This window comes from Vulpes vulpes, chromosome 14, assembly GCF_048418805.1.
Source record: "Vulpes vulpes isolate BD-2025 chromosome 14, VulVul3, whole genome shotgun sequence".
NCBI classification, from domain to species: Eukaryota; Metazoa; Chordata; class Mammalia; order Carnivora; family Canidae; genus Vulpes; species Vulpes vulpes.
In genome coordinates this window covers 46,584,182-46,604,039 of record NC_132793.1, presented here as the reverse complement: position 1 = coordinate 46,604,039, position 19,858 = coordinate 46,584,182, and the positions used below count along the sequence as shown (strand labels likewise).

General features: G+C 43.3%; 1 long non-coding RNA gene across 1 annotated transcript in view; it reads left to right on the top strand.

Moving 5' to 3' along the window:
• The first annotated feature begins 288 nt into the window (after positions 1–288).
• Positions 289–19,858, top strand: part of LOC140595411 (uncharacterized) — a 56,716-nt gene continuing 37,146 nt past the window's right edge. Inside the window, exons 1-2 of the long non-coding RNA XR_011996996.1 lie at positions 289–14,828; positions 16,165–16,339. This is a non-coding gene — a long non-coding RNA (uncharacterized lncRNA). The remainder of the gene's footprint in view (positions 14,829–16,164; positions 16,340–19,858) is intronic.

Genomic DNA, 19,858 nt, shown 5'->3' with positions numbered 1-19,858 from the left:
GTCCTCTTTGTGTACAGTAACATGGCAGAAAAAAAAAATGAGTAAGGACAAATAGTCTTCATGGTTAAATAATAAGGATATACTTAAGGAATAAAGTTTAAAACTCTTTCAAATCAAGAAAACTTGCAACAGATTCGGGATGAACAGAGATCCACCTCCTGGCAAGTTACCTGTGCAAAAAGCACCATGTGATGGGGCAAATGTTGATTTCATTTCACTGATTTTTTTACTTAGTTCTCCACATTAAAAATTGTTTTGAACAGCTTGATGTAGACGAGAAGACAGAGAGGCAATTACATGGGTCTCTCGCTGCATGTCGAGATGCCGTCTTGCATTCTATAGCATTGTAATCCAGTAATTTTCCTGCAGTGACAGTGTGTGTTCAATGTGAAAATTTGATTTACCTTCCAAACTGTCAATGTGGATAAGCTGCAGTTATTTTTTTCTTTTCATCTTAAAAAACAACTTTCTTGAAGGAAATTTTAAGTACTGGGGCAAGTTTATGGCTTCTTTAGAGCACAGCAGAACCCTCTCCTGCCTCTCTTTCTAGATTGTTCCCTCTTCAGAATGGATTTCTGTGTTGACGATTCAGAGAGCCAGGAGGGATTTTATCTTCACTGAGTTTGAGTGGATGGTTCTGGAGGGGTGTGTAAGAGATTCTGAGTGAGGGCCACATTTCACCCAGTACTCATCCCCACCTCCCCCTGCCCTCCGAAAACCAAAAGCAAAAACAACAGCTTTGAAAAGCATTCCTGGCTTGGCTTTTTGGTGAAGGGTAAACTAAATGCCTTTCCCAGAGGGCAAGGACGGCATTTTAGCTCCTCATCTGTAAAATGGGTTCCTTATTTCTTCATCAATCTATGTCCCTAGAGTGAAGGGACATAGTGAGGCTCTGCACTGTGTCTCCTGGCATTGATGGAGATTAAGAACACTGTGTACTCTGGTTATTTTTCAAGATGTTGTGTACACACTGAAAGGGAAAAACAAGACAATTATTGAAGGAAAAATAAGGTAGCTTATGATACAAAAGCAGATATACTGTCAAACCAGGCTGCCCTTATGCATATGTAATTTTTTTCCATTTTTCAGGTCCTGGTAGGCTTTCCATGGCTGCAGTGTGCCAACAGCCTGGGAGGGGGCTTGTCTTTTTCCATTTTTACCCCCGTCAGGATGACCAACGTGTACATGTTTTCACCCTCAATCCTTTTTTTTTTTTTTAAGATTTTATTTATTTACTCCTGAGACACACAGAGAGAGGCAGAGACACAGGCAGAGGGAGAAAGAGGCTCCTGCCAGGGACCCCGATGTAAGACCCGATCCCTGGATCCAGAGATCACGACCTGAGCCAAAGGCAGACACTCAACCGCTGAGCCACCCAGGCATCCGTCCCTCACCCTCATTCCTGAATTTGTTTACACCATCTGTCTCCTCCTCGAAAGATTTTAAACTGTTGATATATGGCTTTTAAAATGTCAGAGGTAGCAAAAGTTGATGCCAACTTTGACTTATTCTATTTATCTGAATGTATGCACTTACGTATATTTGCTGGACTTCTGACCAGCCATTCTTCTTCAGCTGGAATTAACATCAAGATAGTTCAACTCTGACCCAATTACTAAAAATACCTTTTAAAACAACTCCACTCCTTCTGTTTAGTAAATATTTATCTTATGAACATGGATTGTGGTCTGACTCTCCGTTAGGTTCTGCCTTCGCGTGGAGCCTTGTCCCTGAGAAGGTGACTATAAAATCACTCAGCAATAACATTTTCCAGCACGAGCAAGCGTGGCTGTGGATGTAGGAACCCCTGGCTCTCGTGTGTTCGCTTTCCTCATGGAGCTCAGGGGGTACAAAACTCTGAAAGGATTTTCTGTAAGATAGATGAAGCTCAGGTGTTATACTGGTTCTCTGTGATGCTCATTAAGTGTTTGAATCAGGGAGTGATTAAAACATGTATAAAATATATCTTCAGTGAGGCCGAATATTCTAGCCATAGAGGGCATCACTTTTCTAGCGAGAATATAGAGACTTCAAAACACACCATCAGGATGCAGTTCACTTTTCAAACAAAATGCAAATGACTGCCTGACTCTCCTTGGCCACATTCTTACATTTTCTCTAGACGTGTTATTCCCAGCTACCAGAGCAAAAAGATGAGAGGGAGGAAACACGCTGTTTTCCTAAGGGCCCCACGTGACAGAAAGCACATGAGCTTCTCCGCAAGCTGAACTCTGACCAACACAAGAGTGTCCCCAAAAGGCCATAACTTTGCTGTCAGATTCAGATTGCTCCTGGATGCTTTTCTCTGAGTTTTCAATGAATATCAACTGAGGAATGAGACACAAAAGCAGACTGTCCGTAGAGAGGCGATAGTCCAAGTCCAGATGGGTGCTGTGAATGCATATGGAGCGAGATTTCAGGATAAAGGGAAGGGGGCACAGGGCACATGAGAATCGAGACTTGCAGCCTTGTACCAAACCACCAGACCAACAAGGCATCAGAAGATGTCAACCCAAGATGCTAAAATGAGAAAGTGCTGATTTGCCCTGCAGTGCAAATGGAAGTTGTGACAGGTCGCCTAAGTAGACGTTTAATCTTGAAGTCACTAAGCTTACCGTGACTGAATACTGACCAGTGGCCAATTTTTGTAAATTCCTGTCCTGAAAGTAGGTGACTATCTTGAGACATTATTACTTTCCAATGACCAGAAAAAATCCACAGACACGGAGTGATTGCTTGTGGTGAAAAGTGCTCTAGTACCCTTCTCTTGTGAGCCTATCTTTGGGGGCTGATAAAATTCTCAGCCTCATGGAAAGCAGAGTGCAGCCAGCCTGTCAACAGGCCCCTTGAGCGCCCCCCTGGGGTAGGCAGAGCTTGCACAGCTTCCCCCAGTGAGCCCTGGACTTGGTCGGTGGGGGGGGGGGGGGGGGCACCAGCAGCCCAGGACACACAAACCAGTGCCTCTGCCACCTGCCCACCAGAGCACATGTGTGCAGTGCTGATGGCCACACATTCCAAAAGAAAGGGGATCACGGGTCTCGGGGGTCCCAGGATGGGGAGAGTTGTACTTCGTGCCATTTTCAATTATTGGGGTGAGGGAGGGTATAAAAGGCACAGAGTTCAACCTGTCTTAAGTGAAAAAAAATGTCAACCCCAATACCCCCAGATCACCTCTCCTTTCCTTTTGAAGACTGAGTGTCTTTCACAAGCTGGCCATTTACTGCACGGGGGTTTCTAACATAATGTGATTTTTTAGTGTGCTTTGTCTCTGTGGAGAGGCTTCAGAAAGCCCTTGAAGTCCTCAGCCTTAAATCCATGTTAATAGAGGAAGTCCTTTTTTTTTTTTTTTTTTAGGTGGGGAGATTTGGTTGGGAGAAACATTGACCCAGACTGCACTCTGGGCTCTGGGTAAACTAGGGCAAAAGACCTGATATCGTCTGCTGGGTACTTATTAACCACTGCTCATTTGTGGGATCAATATTTCAAGCAAAGGAGTCAACACGCAAGATACCCCGCCATGTACATCTCGTTTTGTTCCTTGACACACAATTTCTTTTATAAATGCATCTTCTGGAGAAGAAAAGGCAGTAGGAAGGACTGTGTCTTTTATCTGCAGGATATGCAAAGCACATTTATTTTCAGCTTTTATCTCCGGAATTGTATGTTGATCCCATACATATAGATTGATTTTGTTCAGGTAGATAATGAAAAGTCAAGTGGAAAATTACACAATGGCACTCACGATCCTAGTCTTATATCAGTATATAAATTGGTTTATTATTTCATTCTATTAAAGAGGCTTTTTTTTTATACCAGGAAAACTTCAAAATGCATCCTGTTGTCAGCCTCCCTGAATTTTCATTTGGGGGAGGAGGTAGGGAAGGGGAGCAGAAGGATGTGATTTATTCTGCTCCCTTTGCTAATTGCATTGGCAACATGAGCTTCCAGGGTAGAGTATCCTTGCAGGTCCTCCCCCCATCCGCCCCCCGGGCCCACTTCAGGGTCACACACACAGTTTCTGTAACTCTGGGACCTTTCTGGGCCTAAACAAAGATGTTCACCATCCATGTCCTTTTCCATAAGTGGCTATTTTTTCCACTCCAGTCAATTCTAAATTTGGTCACGATGACTGCAAAAGGCAAGTCCCAAGAGGCCAGGGGCAGCAGGGTGGTAGCCGGATAAAGGCCACCACCGAGGACAGCTTGGAACCAGAATCTTGGAGGAAACGTTATTAATAAACATCTTCTGGACATTTGGTAGCCCATGGAGCTTGCTCCAGCTTAAAGCAATTAATTCAGGACACTGACATAAACTCTCCAGGTCTTTGACAGCTTGGAGCCGAAATAAAAATGCTAGTTCTCCCGGGAAGAGAAGAGGCTGGCTAGCTCTTTTCTGGACTGTTTGCTTATAGGCCCAGAGAGCAACCTTCCTTGCAGAATGAAATGCAAGGGCACAAACAATGTACCAGGGAGAGAATAGAAGATGGGAATGAACAGTTTGAACTATTTGCTCAGCAGAAGGGCACCACAATGCTGGGGTACTGGGTTTCCCATGCATCCACTGTCCCTTCTTTGGGGTCTTTTGTTGTTCCCTGTCTCCTTTGGCCAGATAAGAGCACAGCTGCAGCATCGCAGCTAAGTAAGGCTGTACTTATCCCCCTAAATCTCGGGGTGCCTGTACTGTAGGGGGTTAGGCTCAGCTCTCCTTTATTGTACAAGGGGATGGAGAGGGAGAGAATGGAATGACAGAGTGGAAGACGGGCCTGGAGGAGCTAGGACTGTGACATGGCTTGTATCCAATTCATGATTTTTCCCTTTCTTTCTTAAATCTGAGCAGAGATCAGATATAATCTTTGCAGGGCATTTCTATAAAAGGGTTCAGCGATTTGTCCTGCTTGCTAGACCGAAATGCTTTTTGGGGAAAAGGAGCCGGAGGAGGTATGCATATAGTGATTGGAGGTGGGAGGGGGGCTTTTAAGGCAGAATTTTTGGTTTAAATAATCAGAGTTCTCTGGCTGCTGGAAAGAGGGGAAAGTTTTGTTTTGTTTTGTTTATTTTTTTATAAATTTATTTTTATTGGTGTTGAATTTGTCAACATATAGAATAACACCCAGTGCTCATCCCGTCAAGTGCCCACCTCAGTGCCTGTCACCCAGTCACCGCCACCCTCCGCCCACCTCCCCTACCACCACCCCTAGTTCGTTTCCCAGAGTTAGGAGTCTTTATTTATGTTCAGTCTCCCTTTCTGATATTTTCCACTCATTTTTTTCTCCTGAGGGGAAAGTTTTGAGTTGGCAATTTAAAAACTGTGTTTGGTGATGATCTGACACTTCTAAAAATCATTTTGGACTCCTCCTTTTCAAACTTATATTGCTCAGGATAGTAATGGATAGAGGTTGCTGGAATCAGAGTTAAAAACAGGGTGATCTGGAGATGAACATAAAATGTACTTTTGTAATTGCCATAAATTACCCCTCTAATCAGAGTAAATGTCACCTAAAATATAATCAAATGTTCTTTCACATTTGCTCTTTTAAAGTCAGAGCCCATTTTAAATGCCATAAGAGACAGTAGACATGGTAATAATATAAAAATAAGCACAAAATTTGGTTTACATTAAATTCATTTTAAAGTCAAAATCTGACATGGGTTTGCACTGTCGTGTGTGTGTGTGTGTGTGTGTGTGTTCCAACTCAGTGGGTTTTGCCACCAATGTTGGTTTTGGGAGCCAGGCCACAATGCTTAATTCTATTGTAATAAGGTTTATTTAGCCTGAATGGTTTTATAAGGTGAAAAGGCAAAAAGTTTAACACTAATGAAAATTCACAGCTTACTATGATTGCATTAATTGTTCACAGGCCAGAAGCCCACCTGCGGGAAGTACAAAGTTTCAATGCTGTTTTGTTTTTTTTCACACTGACAAAACTCACAGGAAAAAGAAAAAACAAAACCTTCTGTATATTTTTCCTGCTGGGTGGTCAGAAGGAAAGGCCATGGAGCCAAAGGCCTCCCATGGAGACAGTGCTCTGTGAGAGGGGCCTCACGTGCCGCAGCCGCAGGAGACGAGAGCACCTGTCGGGCCTCTGCCACTCCACGGTGAGCTCTGTGTGTGCCACCTGCGCGTGCGGGGGACAGCCACGCACCACTCCTGGTGGGCACAGGGCCTCCCTGCCCGGAGACGCCTGCCCCATGTGCCCAAGTCCGGCTCAAGGCATCCTGGAAAATGTCGTGTGCCCATTGTCCAGTAGAGCTGCTAGGTAGTTTTAAAGCCAGTGAGTATTAAATTTGGTCTAAAAGATGTGTGTGTGTGTGTGTGTGTGTGTGTGTGTGTGTGTGTGTGTTCTGCCCTGCAGGGAAGAAGCAATAGAAGATGGGGGGAGGGAGAATTCTATTTAGACATTTGCAAATGTGTGTTGGGACCATGAAAAAAAGGATTCCTTAAAATATGTTACTTTTGCTATGTTTTTGTGTAAACATGGAGGATGGAATAACCTTTTTTTTATCTGTAAGGATCGCAATAAAACTGTCAAGTACAAGATGTTATGCATCTCTTTTGCAAGCACAGATTTTAAAATACTGTATTTAGTACAGAAACGTTAGCACATAATAAAGGACAAACACACTTGCTTTTCTGATCAGGTGCTTAGATTAAATGTATGCCACCTTTATGAAAACTGGGGCCAGGTGAAGGAATCGTAGTCTGCTTGGGTAAATGAATTTCTTTTCTCCTCCCTAACTCTTGACATGAAGAAAAACTTGCCCAGGGAAATTTTTCTCACACATCATTTTAAGAGTGATCTGAAAATTATATTGAATTGTTGTGGGTAACTCAGGGAAATTACTTTTCTCCTTTTGAGATCATGGATTTCCACAAGAGGGGAAATGTTTTTTTATTGCCAATTTCTGCGAAGAATGCACATGTGACTGGTATGCTGCACAAAGCTGCACACGCTGGGAGGCCTCTGAGGAGGAAGGAATGCCACAGTGGAAGGCAAGGACACAAATAATGAATCAAGTTTAAAGGACTGTGGTCAGAAGCAAGGAGCAAGTGATACTGATCTTATATGAGACGGGCTTGGACATCACACCAGCTGCCACGGGGTTTGATTAATGAGGCATTAAGGAGATCGAGTGACACTTACAGCTAGTTACTTATGGTGCTAATTTCAAAACACTTTGCAATAGACAAAGAGACTCTGCTCATAATGCAAAGTAATTTGTGGTTTGTTCCTGGTGAATGCATTTAGCGAAGCAAATATAGTTATGCAGAATTTAAATTAAGGTTGACACTAATGTAAACAGAACCCAAGAACCACTGTCCAATAATTTGATGAGGACACAGGTTTTAATCAAGCCTCTTCCACTAAAATAGCAATTTAAATCCCCATCGTTTAAACTGGATAAAATGCTTAACCATGAAGGTTAGGGGAAAAGAAATTTACTGGAAAAGATAAAAGAAACACAGTATCTCTGGGGAAACTGTGACTATACTTTGAACCAACAGAGGTTTACCATACTGATTTAAATATCAGGTTGATTGTAGGGCCAGAGTCTAGGAATTTGAGGGCGTTTGCCATGTATCTTTTTTTGTTGTTGTGAAATTGTGGCTTAACACATTCTGGTACTATTGACTTCAGAATAAAAATGATCCTGTAACAAGGAAATGGAGACTCCAAACTGATTCAGAATCCCCAGAAGTATTTATTTTATTTATTAGAAGGAGAAATACCCCCTGCCACCCCACAACTGATTTGTTTGAACTGAAATTTTCCATATTGACTGGGGTTGGTGAGGATGGAGACAGCCTGGTAAGGAAGCTGGCCTGCCTACCCAGGTGAGTACCTTTTCCAGAAAGAACCCACACACTCATACATGGCTTTTCTCCAGTTTGCTAGTTTATTTCGCCTTACTAAAAATCATTAGGGGAGGAAGGTGGTCAGTCCAGGCATTAACATTAATTAAAATGCTAGCCACCCATGTTCTAGGGCCTGGGATGTCTTGTGTATCAGAAACAAAACAAAACAAAATAGCAGCTTACTCTGCTACAGTTCCTGGAAAGAAAAATCCGTGAAGGCTAGAAACCACATATCCTCGGGTCTCAGGACTTTACTGTTGGCAGTGGAGTAGGAAGGCTGGGGCACCCTAAATTCTCTGAATTGTGACCCAACAGTTCCAGATCACATTAATGATGTATCTTCTGAGGAAGACTTTGTGCAGGGGTAGGGTTTTAAATACTTATTCCAGAGAAAAGGCCCAAAATGATGTAGGAAAAAGATGTGTTAAATGTAAAGCATTCTGAAATGTTCCTAGCAGTAATTCTCAAGGTCACCCACCTTATGGAAGTTGGTCAAGGGCAGAGACTCAAATTTTGAAGAGGACGGCATTTACCTTGATCTTGGCACCATCTATATGGCAACTGGTCTTGTGTTTGGCAAATAAATCATGCTCCTAAGATCCCTCGGGCAGAAGGGGAGGACCAGCCTGCACTGATCCTGGAGCCCACGTGCCCTGCTGTGGGCCTTGGCCCCACGAGGGATGTGTCCTCCTGGGAAGGAGCCACTGCCCATTTCTCTGCTTCCCCCTCCTCCGTGGTGGACTGTCAGCGCTGCTCTGTGAAGACACTCCTTTAGGTGTGTGACCTGCGGAAAACCCATGGCTCAGACTCCCTTCCTCTAAACATGTTTAGGAGGGGAAGGGACCTCTGGAGTTACAGAGAAGGAACTGAGAATGCATCTGTGTGAATTACAGCTGCAAAGATGGGGATTCTGAGAGTAAAGAGGTCTGCCTCCTCTGTGTCCAAGACAGATAGGTGCTTTGGCATCCTGAGGTCGGGAGCCCAGACGCAGAGGTGAGAGGGGACAGGCTGGGAGGTGGCTCAGAAACCACCTGGCTGAGGCTCACACGGGGGTGCAGCCTGTAGGTGCTTCCTCTCTCCTGCTGGAGGAGAAGCCACAGAGATCTTAGAGGGATGGTGACCGGGGAGGAGAGAAGTATGCAGGGCCAACATGGCCTGTTAGAGCGCCTTCCAGAATGACATGAGGAAAATGATTCGTGGGTGATGACTCTGGGGGCCTCTCTGGTTTGGGGGCATAAGGGCTCCTTTTGGATCCTGATTCATAGACTCATCACCTCTGTAGAGAGCAGTCCCTACGGGCTGGGATGCACTTGGCATTGACATAGAATGTTGATTTTTGCCCTTGCAGGCATGACCCCTCCCAGCCTGCTCCTGGTAGTTGCAAGCTTCAGGGGACAGGGTAGGTGCTACTCCTCTGGGGGCAGGTCTGATGAGCATTCCACTCAGCTCTTGGGGGGATGACAGTGAGCAGCCCCATGGTGCTCCTCTTCCTCCTTGCCTCCTCTTCCTCTCTCCCTCACCCCTACTTCCTGCAGTCCCCTTCCCAGGAGGCCCACTCATGACCTCCCACTTTCAGCTGAAAGAGTTGTCCTCCACTTATCTCCCTGTGCTCGCTGGGGCTGGCCTGTCGGTGTGCCCTGGAGGTGCCACCGGGAGAACCATTGCACTCTCCCCTTCACTTTATCCTTCTAACCACAAATCCGGAGCCTCATGCCTCTGAGCTCACTTGCCACACACTCTCAGAAGCATCTTTTTCTTCTTTACACTGATGCACTGATGCTGAAGGGACTGGGGTGGTTGCATGTCATCCTCGGCTCCTGGGAAGTAACATGGGTGAAGGCTTGGAAATGCCAACGTATCTGTTGTCCTCAGCCTCTCTCTCTCTCTTGTCAGAAGATAAAATAAAATAATTTCCCAGACCATTGTAAAAAAAAAATGTTGGCTTTGCAAATTTCCCTGGACATAAATGATGCTGGTGATGCATTTGGGACTCATTTCTGGTTATGGAAACAAGGGGCGCAATTTGGTGTGAGCCGTCAGCTCCCGATCCTTGCTGAGAAGGACTCGCATTCTTTTGCCTGCTCTGTGAAAGAAATCCAAACCTGTTTCTCCTGCCCTACCTCTCGATTTGGAATCCCAGTGCAAATCCCAACATCAACAAGGTTGCTATGTTTTTTTTTTTTTTTTTATGATTATCTTAAGAATTTGTCTCAAGTGAGGCTCGAGTACTGCCAAGGAAAGGTGCCGAGATCACACTCCGCTCAGCACACATTCCTCACTTTCTTCCTTCCTGTCTACTGTGCTGCAAACACCACCTCCGGCCACACAAAGCTTGCTTTCTTACAAGAACCATCATCTGCCATGAACCTCTGGCCTCAGAGCCCTCCACTGATTTCCACTTAGAGATGACATGACAAAGTTCTTCACATCACCTTTAAAGCAGTCTCTGTTCCCAAGAATCCCTGACTCCCTCTGTGGCCCACCATAGGGATGCCCCCCACTGATGGAGCCCAAGGCCCTTCCATGGCAGGAGGCCCCTGAGAGGCTGTGGTTGCCTGTGGAAGGCTCTTTCCAGATACCAGCAAGCCTGCACAGCCATCCCGAAGGACACCTGATTCCCATGTGGACTGTTCCTTGTCAAATGCCAGTGTCGGTGTTGGATCTCTTTTTTGTGAGGTAGCTGGAGGGGTGAGATCCTTAACTGCACCAAAGGTAATTTTGCACCAATGTGGGTATAAATGGGTTGGCAGACAGGCTTTTTTTGGTCTGAGAATACCCACTGACAAATAGGTTCTGTGATGGGGGACTTTTCCATTGAAAGTCTAAACCAGGGGCACCTGGGTGGCTTGGATGGTTAGGCATCTGCCTTTGGCTCGGGTCATGATCCCAGAGTCCTGGGATAGAACCCCACATCGGGCTTTCCTCTCAGCAGGAGTCTGCTTCTCCCTCTCCCTCTGTGTTGTCCCTTGCTCTCTCTCAAATAAAGAAATAAAATTTTTTTTAAGATAGTCTAAACTAAACTCCTGAGATTTACTATAATATACTGCTTCTAATAAGCATTTTGGGGACCAGTTCCAGGATCGAGTTGTTTCTCTCGGATCTTTTTTCTAGGTTTCACTGTCTGTTCTCTTCTTTCCTTCTTCCTTTCCTCCAGGACCCTGGGGTAGGCCCCTGATGTGTCTCCTGACCCTTGCCAGTGCTCAAGCTTCTGGCGCCCCCAGCTCTGCGGATCATTAATGATATTGACTACATGGCAGAAAGAATAATTCTGACTTATTCTACAGAATTTTTCATATGTGCAGGGGTGTTGCAGCTTCCCCTGTGTATTTACTTAACCAATTCATTACATAGGGACTGAAGCATCTGAATATTTCCAGATGAATGAGTCAATATTTTATTTCCTTAAAATGCACATGACTCAGCATTTTAGGATATCTCTGAGCAATGGGTCTATTTGTTGTTTATTAGCACTTTTCTAAGAAATATCTAGAGATGAAAGGGTGGATTCTGATGGTTTGGGGACATTTCTGAGGTTATCTGAGCACACCAGTTATCTGTGAAGTTGGAGCAATAGCAGTTGGGATGTCCATTGGCCTAAACCAGCAGGACAGTTTTCATGCTCTTGTGAAATTTCCAAATCGCATTCCTTTGTTACTTGAGAGTCAGTTGGTCAAGGTATTGGCAATGTTTCAACTCTCCCTTTCTTTAATTATTTACCAAATCCTGTTAATTCTTCTTTCGTAATGCACATTTATCACTGCTTTTCCATTCTCCCTGCCAGCACCTTCATATAGGCCCCTATGACAAGGAAAACCTGCTTTCTGTACCACCTGTGTTGTTACCAATAGTGGGTTTCCAGAAGTTTGTGCCCAGGCCCACAGAGAGGGACAGTTTGAACAAGCTGCTTACATCCAATTGTCATTATACATTTTTTAAAGATTTTATTTATTTGAAAGAGAGAATGAGAGCGAGAGAGAGCACATGCAGAAGAGAGAGGGAGAAGCAGGCTCCCTGCCAAGGAGGGAGCCCAATTTGGGGCTCCATCCCAGGACCCTGAGATCATGACCTGAGCCGAAGGCAGACGCTTAACCAACTGAGCCACTGAGGCACCGCTATCACTGTGCTTTTTATGAGGGATTCTATACCTATCATTTCAATGTCAGTGACAGATCACATTCTGAACTTTGCTTTTATCTTAAAGAAATCAACTATAGTTTATCATGGATATGAATATACATTTTTTATTAAAGGAATATCGATTTTTATATGTATTGACCTACTATGTGTAGAGTCTTGAATTTTTTGCTGATCAAAATAGATCAGATTTTCTGTAAGAAAGTAAGAACTTGTATCTCCCTGCCAATGTGAAAAGTATTGGAGATTCATCCTAGATGGGTGAGGTAGATGGCTATGGACCTACACATCAATCTGAACATCACAAAAAGAGATGTCACAAGACATTTGTACCTACCAATGTGATACAATGGAAAACACACAAAATTTTTTGACAAAAATCAAACATGAACCACATCAAACTGCTGGATCTAACTGAAATCTAGAGAACCGAAGAAACTGAATGCTATTGTTTGAGTGTTGTCAGTAAAATCCAGATGGTGGGAAATAGGATATATTAGACATAATACCTTGTTTCTTCAACAAATAATCATTAAGAAAAAGAGACAGGGAGAACTAACAGATTCAAACATATAGAAAACATATATTAGCCAATTGCCACCTGTAGATTTTTAGATCTTATTTCAAAAAACAACTTCCTCCTTCACCTCCCCCAGCCCTGTAATAGTATGAGATAATTAGAGAAATCTAAACATGTATGGCCTATTCAGGAATTATTGTCAACTTTTTATAGGTAGCAATGGCATGTGACTATACTTTTTAAAGTTTGTACCTTTTAGAGTAACATTCAAAAATTTATCTAAGGAAGGCATGATTTAATATGGGTTAATTCTAATTAACCTTCCAATGAAGCAGCTGGGGTATATAGTGGGTGGAGTAAATGTAAATTAAGACTGACTATGGGTTGGTAATTCTGGGAGTGGAGTGATGTGATATACCATTGTCTCTAATGTATTTGAAAATTTCCTAAATAACAAGTGAAAAAATTGGGGTTCACACTACTTAAGCTGTTTGTCCCCTAAATCTCTCAGCAGTTTCATGTTAGAGATAGACTGGAGTCTGGGTGACCATCTTCCTGTCTACTGAAGCCACATGGGCTTCTCCTCGACTCTTGTCAAGGCCTTTCCTAGTGCTGACTGCTGACGTAGTCAAAGAAGTCGTCTGTAGGTGATGCTGTGACTAGCTTACTCCTTTTGTTCTTTTTTAACTCCCCACTGTTTAGTCTGTTATCAGAATACACACCGCATTTCAACCCTGGAATCACAGACCCAACAGCCATCTCTCTGTGAGCATGGCAGTGGAAGACACCATTCATTAGCATTTCCTTCTTGAAACTCTTTTCCTTGTTTTCCATGATGATGCAGCTATGGGTTTTCTTCTGATGTTGTAATAATCATTTCCTTAACCAACTGCTCATCATTCTCCTATTCATCCATGGAAGCCCCTCTGAGGCTCCAAGGTTCAGCTCTCTGCTTTTCTTTCTTTTGACTCTTCCATCTAAGAGCTACACCTACTCCCCATCACCTTTGTGTAGAGGACCTCCACCCAGCCTCTAGCCTCATCTCCCTCCTGAGTTCTTTAATCTAACCTCTTTAGATGCTTGTCAGACATTTCTTCTGATGGCCCTAGATATCACTTGCTCCTACCCAGCGTTTTGACAAAATGAGTTACTTCTCTCATCCTCCCCTTCCATGTTTTTGAGGCACCATATTTACTGTTGGCTCTTGTTTGTAATGTCTCACCTCCCATGTTCATCTCCTTTTCCAACCTCACCTCCAACATCCATGTCCAGGCCCCTCTGTTTTACCTCCTTTCTGGGTTTCCTGGCATCTTTCACTCTATGGCCTGGCATCTGGAAAGTATCCCCAAACCTCTCTGTTCCTATGCTCACTAAGGCCATCAGAGAATTCCTGTTTCTTACAAGATGAAATTCTTTCTCTCTCTTTTTAAAAGATTTTATTTATTTATTCATGAGAGACACACAGAGAGAGGCAGAGACAGAGGCAGAGGGAGAAGCAGGTTCCATGCAGGGAGCCCGATGTGGGACTTGATACCTGTTCTCTGGGGTCACACCCTGATGAAGGCAGTTGCTCAACTGCTGAGCCACTCAGGTGCCCCAAGATGAAATTCTCAATTTATTTCTTCACTATCCTCTAATGATTTCAATTGCTAGTTCAATGACCAGAATCAACACTAGCCTCCTCAAAAACAACATCTCCCTCCAATTCTGAACCTTCTCATTTCCCTCCTCCTTGGGGTGAAGCAAGGCAAAGGTGAGTCCCACCTTTGTTTCAAGACTGAGTTTACTGGAAATCATAGATGGGGTCTCCATAGTCTGAAATTGTTACCTTGGCTTACTTGACCTTAGCTTGGCATGTAATGGAAAGACTACTCTAAGCTGGCTGGTCCCCTAATGCTTGTGGCCTTAAACCATTGTTCAACCTCTCTTGTCCATTTAAAAATGAAGATAAACCCAACTTGGTTACCTAACTTCCTGAATAAAGTTGGGCGCTGTGCTGGGCCCTTGGAACCTATAAAAACTGACTGGTTAATTTCATCTATAGATATTTTCCCCTTTCTTGGAAGAGAATACAGATATTTTAGGGTTGAGGCTGTCTCATTCATCTCATGACTGTCAGTCCTCAACACAGTGGAGAACAGAAAGTGTTCAATAAAGATGATTGAGTAAATGAATCATTCATGACCTTCTTCCCCTCACCCAATCCTAAACCCAACCCCCTCTTCACAGGCACAGGTATAAAGATGCCTGCATACCTGCGTGTGTCAGCAGATTTTCTGGGAGATGCCCATTTTTAAACAGTCTTCCAGTTTTTTTCCTAGTAAGTGCACTTGTCAGATCATGTACTTGCATTTCTTTCTTTTCTTTTTTTATAACTGGAAGTTTGTACTTCTTAATGCCCTTTGCCTATTTACCTGTCCCTTCCCCTTTTGATAACTACCTGTTTATTCCCTATATCTATGAGTCTATTTCTGTTTGTTTTGTTTTCAGATTCTGTGTAAAAGTATATGTCTTTCCCTGTCTGACTTATTTCACTTAGCCTAAAGCCCTCTCTTTTTGTGACTGAGTAATATTCCACAGAAATTCACCACATCTTTTTTATCCATTTGTCTATTGGTGGACACTTGAGTTGCTTCCAAATCTTGGCTTTTGTAACTAATACTACAGTGGACGTAGGGGTGCATATATCTCTTTGATTGGTGTTTCTGTTTTCTTTAGAGAAATACTCAGAGGTGGAATTGCTAGGTAGTATAGTCATGCTATTTTCATTTTTTGAGGACCCTCCAGACCATCTTCCATAGCTGCTGCATCCATGTACATTCCCACCAACAGTGCACAAGGGTTTTCCTTTTCTCTACGTCTCCAACAACACTTTTTTTTTTATTGGAGTGCAATTTGCCAACATATAACATAACACCCAGGGCTCATCCAGCCAAGTGCCCCTCTCAGTGCCTGTCACCTAGTCACCCCCATCTCCCGCCCACCTCCCTTTCCACCACCCCTGTTCATTTCCCAGAGTTAGGAGTCTCTCATGTTCTGTCTCCCTCTGTGATATTTCCCACTCATCTCCTCTCCTTTCCCCTTTATTCCCTTTCACTATTGTTTATGTTCCCCAAATGAATGAGATAATATGTTTGTCCTTCTCTGATTGATTTATTTCACTCAGCATAATACCCTCCAGTTCCATCCACATCGAAGCAAATGGTGGGTATTTGTCGTTTCTAATGGCTGAGGAATATTCCGTTCAATAACACTTGTTACCTTTGTCTTTTTGATAATAGCCTATCTGACAGATGTGAGGTGATGTCTCATTATGGTTTTGATTTGCATTTCCCTGGTAAAGAGTGATATTAAGTATATTTTTGTGTTATGTACTTGTATTTCTTGATTTAAAAAATATCACTAAGTGGTATATACTTTTGGTTTGCATGTTACTGGAACTCTCAGTGGCTTAGGTGACTTGTGGTGGGTGTGGAGGGCAATAGGGAGAAATGAATAGGTGGGTGGCAGGAGAATGTGTGGATCTTTGCATATAAATACCCAAATCTAAGCCATCTACCTGTTACTTCTCCAACACATCTCACTGAAGCTGCCTTTCCCCTTCCCATATCTGCTCTGAAAGGTAATTTCTTTTCTTTTCTTTTCTTTTTTTTAAGATTTTATTTATTTATTTATTCATGAGAGACACAGAGAGAGATGCAGAGACACAGGCACAGGGAGAAGCAGGCTCCATGTAAGGAGCCTGATGTGGGACTCGATCCCGGGACTCCAGGATCCCACCCTGGGCTGAAGGCAAGATGCTCAACCACTGAGCCAACCAGGGATTCCCAGGTAATTTCTTTTCTTTAAGATTTATTTATTTATTTTGTGAGAGAAAAGAGTGAGTAGGGAGAGGGGCAGATAGAGAGAGCAGTCTCCACGGTCAGTCAGAGCCAGACTCAAGGCTCAATCTCATGACCCCAAGATCAAGGCCTGAGTGGAAACCAAGAGTTGGCCGCTCAACCATCTGAGCTACCCAGGTGTCCCTGAAAGATAATTTTGAAACCTATTTTATGTATATGTTAAACATTGAAATTGAAAGAAACCTTTCAGTACTCCAAAGTTTTTTTTTTATAAAACTTTAGGTATTTTTATAAAACGTATCTGGATACTCACCCTGGTTGTGTCGGTGGTACTACTCTCTGTTCTTGAATCCAGGTAGACAGTGAGATTGGTTTATCCATCTTGCTTCCTGCTGTGTTCATAAAATCCAGAGCAGTGCTTGGCATGAAGTAGTCACTCAGTAAATACTTGTGAATGTTGAACAAAGGCATCTCTGTGTCCGGTGGGGACTGGCTGTAGGAAGAGTCATTGTCTACTCTTGGTTTTCACATTGTCGACCTGATGCCACATTCTCTTTTTCTGCTTCTGCTTGCCATCCCCCCCAGGCAAGATTCTCATTACTGAAACAGGACAGTAGCCCCATAAGTAATCTCTCCGTGTCATATGTGTGCTCACTTGATTTGTCCCAGCCACTGCTGTAAACTTGGTATTCCTGAAGAACAGTTAGAACACATTCTTTCTCTCCTTAAAAGCCATCAGTGACTCCCCTGTACCTGATGTGCTGGTATGTACCAATGCATCTTGGTTTTCTTTGGACTTACCACTATATAACCACTCAACATTTTTAACTTCATAACTTACATCTTAATCTCTATATATTCTATGCTCTAGCAAAATGGAAATATTTCCTGTCCTCAGAGCATATGTTCTACTTTGCCACCTTCAACTTTTTCTTTGTATGGTTCCCAGGATGTGAAAACTCTCCTTTCAAGCACAACTGTTGAGATCTGCCTATCTCTGAAGGTCAATCTTGAGCACTACCACATCCCTGAGTCTTTTCAAGCCTTCTCAACACTTTGTGTAATTCTTATGATATTTAACATTTTTATCTTGGAATCTTAATCTCTGTATCCATGTTTCCAGCCTGGGGCCTTGAACAGAGTAAGCATTCTAGATATGTATGGCACTGAACTCAACACCAGTTATGTTTCAAGCCCTCTGTTAGATTCAGAGGATACTGCAAGGGTGACCTTCTGAGGATGATACAAGAGAAAGTACGAGGAGTTATTCTGTAAACCTAGAAGCAGTACACACATCTGAATAGTACAAAGATGATGATGATGAAGATGCTGTTGATGATGGTGAGCATGCAGGATATTTGCATTCCCTCTCTGGGTCTACTCTCTACCTTTGTCATCCCACTCTGCCCCTGGGAGACACATATGGACTGCATCAGCCAGGCTCCCTTGCCTTTTCCTTTCCTGTTGGGTTCAGCCAATAGAAAACAAGACTGGAAAATCAGAGTGAGAAGGGAGTTTGGGAATTTATTCCACCAGCTGGGTTTGCTGGGCTTCAGTCTGACAGTGGTTGCCTTCTAGAGGTCACGATCTCTTTCAGCTAATCCCCTACCCTGTAGTTAGAGCTCTTGCCAGACTCTAGTCACCATTCCCCACCGTGCCTCTTGAGGCCTAGGATGGTAGTGTCCCTCCATTGTTGTCAGTCCCAGGTAAACTAATAAGTTTGCTTAACCTTACCCTAATGACCTTTAAAAACTCTCCATAGTTTCCTCTTTTCAGTATGACATCTGTGTTTCTTGCCAAGACCCTGACTCACACAATAACTGATGAGGATGGCAGTACTAAGAATGGCTGTGGTAATTTTTTTTCTCGCAGCTGGTGCTCTGAGAATCCTGACAAACAGCCTGATGTTCACTATATTGCTGCACAGGTTTCTGCCAAACCTAGTGGCTTAAGGCAATAATGATGATTTATTATTTCTTATCATTTTTGTGGGTCAGGAATTTACCCAGTTATAGCAGGATGGCTTATTTCTACTGTATCATGTCTAAGACCTGCCCTAGAAGGTTGGCTGAAGGCTCACTCACTTACAGGTCTGGCAGTTGCTCCTGGCTGTTGGCTTCAGAACTAGGTGGGGCTGTTAGCTGGAGCATCCACATGTGTCTTCTCCATGTGGCTTGGGCTTCCTTACAACATGGCATCTGGAGCCCAAGCATTAACATTCAAAGACAGAGAGTGAGCCAAGCCACAGCTATATTGCCTTTTACAACCCTGCTTTGGAAGTCCTGCAGCATCACTTCCACCATGTACCACTGGAAGAGGTAGTTAATAAAGGTCCAGCCAGTTTCAAGGGAAGGAAATATAGCCCATCTCTTGATGGAGGAGTGTCAATGTCTGCGATTGATTGTGGATTGTATGATGTGGACTGAAGTGATGTAAGCTACTTCTGGACCTATGCATAAATATCCACATGCCACCCACTCCTTCTTCTCATGCAGTGACATCTGTGCAGGATGCATGTTGAAGATGATGATGAGCTAAAGTCAAGGAGCACCCCCCAACCCATATCAACCATTGTAAGTGTGATAATTACACTTTTAGTGTGTTAATCCTCTGAGATTTGGCAATTGCTCAGGAATTTTACCCATATGCCTGAACTTCATCTGAGCCACTATATTCCTCTTCCTGTCTTATCAGCACATCTATCAGACCACACATCTACATTGAAAGCAAGGAACTGGGAATAGTTTCTTCTTCTTCCCTGTTATGTGTGCACCTCCCTTCATTCCAAGTTGTAGTATGCAGTGAAATGACCAGGAAGGAGAAAAAGGAGGTTATGGGACTGCTTAAATCTTTGAACAACAGGATCACTGACTGTGTCCAAAAAGGTCTTAGCCAAGCCAAGCAGTGGAAAAGGTGAAATGTTAACATGAATGCAGTAAATATTCAGTCCCTATTTGGAGGATCTTGGGGAAAAAGGAGAGTGTTGTGTTGGGAATGACTGGCAGGTAAATGTCTTCAGGGGCCTACCACATCACAGAAGACTATGTCTGGAGGAAAACGTATGCCTGACATCCTTTCCAATAAAAACCCTGGGAAAAACATCCGTCAAGTGATATTTAGAACTGACATTTTCATAAGGATCCAGTCTATAGAGGGTTTTTGCAGGGCTTGGAAAACCACGTTTTTCATTCTTCCTTCTCCTCATCTTCTGTAATTAAACAGTGTTTACAGTGTTAAATGTATATTTAAAAATGACATGCTTTAAGGACTACATTTTAGAAAGCTTTTTATTTGGGAATAATTTTGACAATAATAATGATCATTTCAAAAAGTAATATATATTTCCTGAACCTTTTGAGAGTAAGTTAGGTGCACATCTCATGGCTCTTTACTCCTAAATGTTTCCTATTTCCTCCTAAAGGTACCACAAGCTGGGGTCTTAGAGGGAGGCTCAATATCTGGCACTGAGTTTTGGGAAATGGAAGCCCAGATTCTCCATTTATTCTCC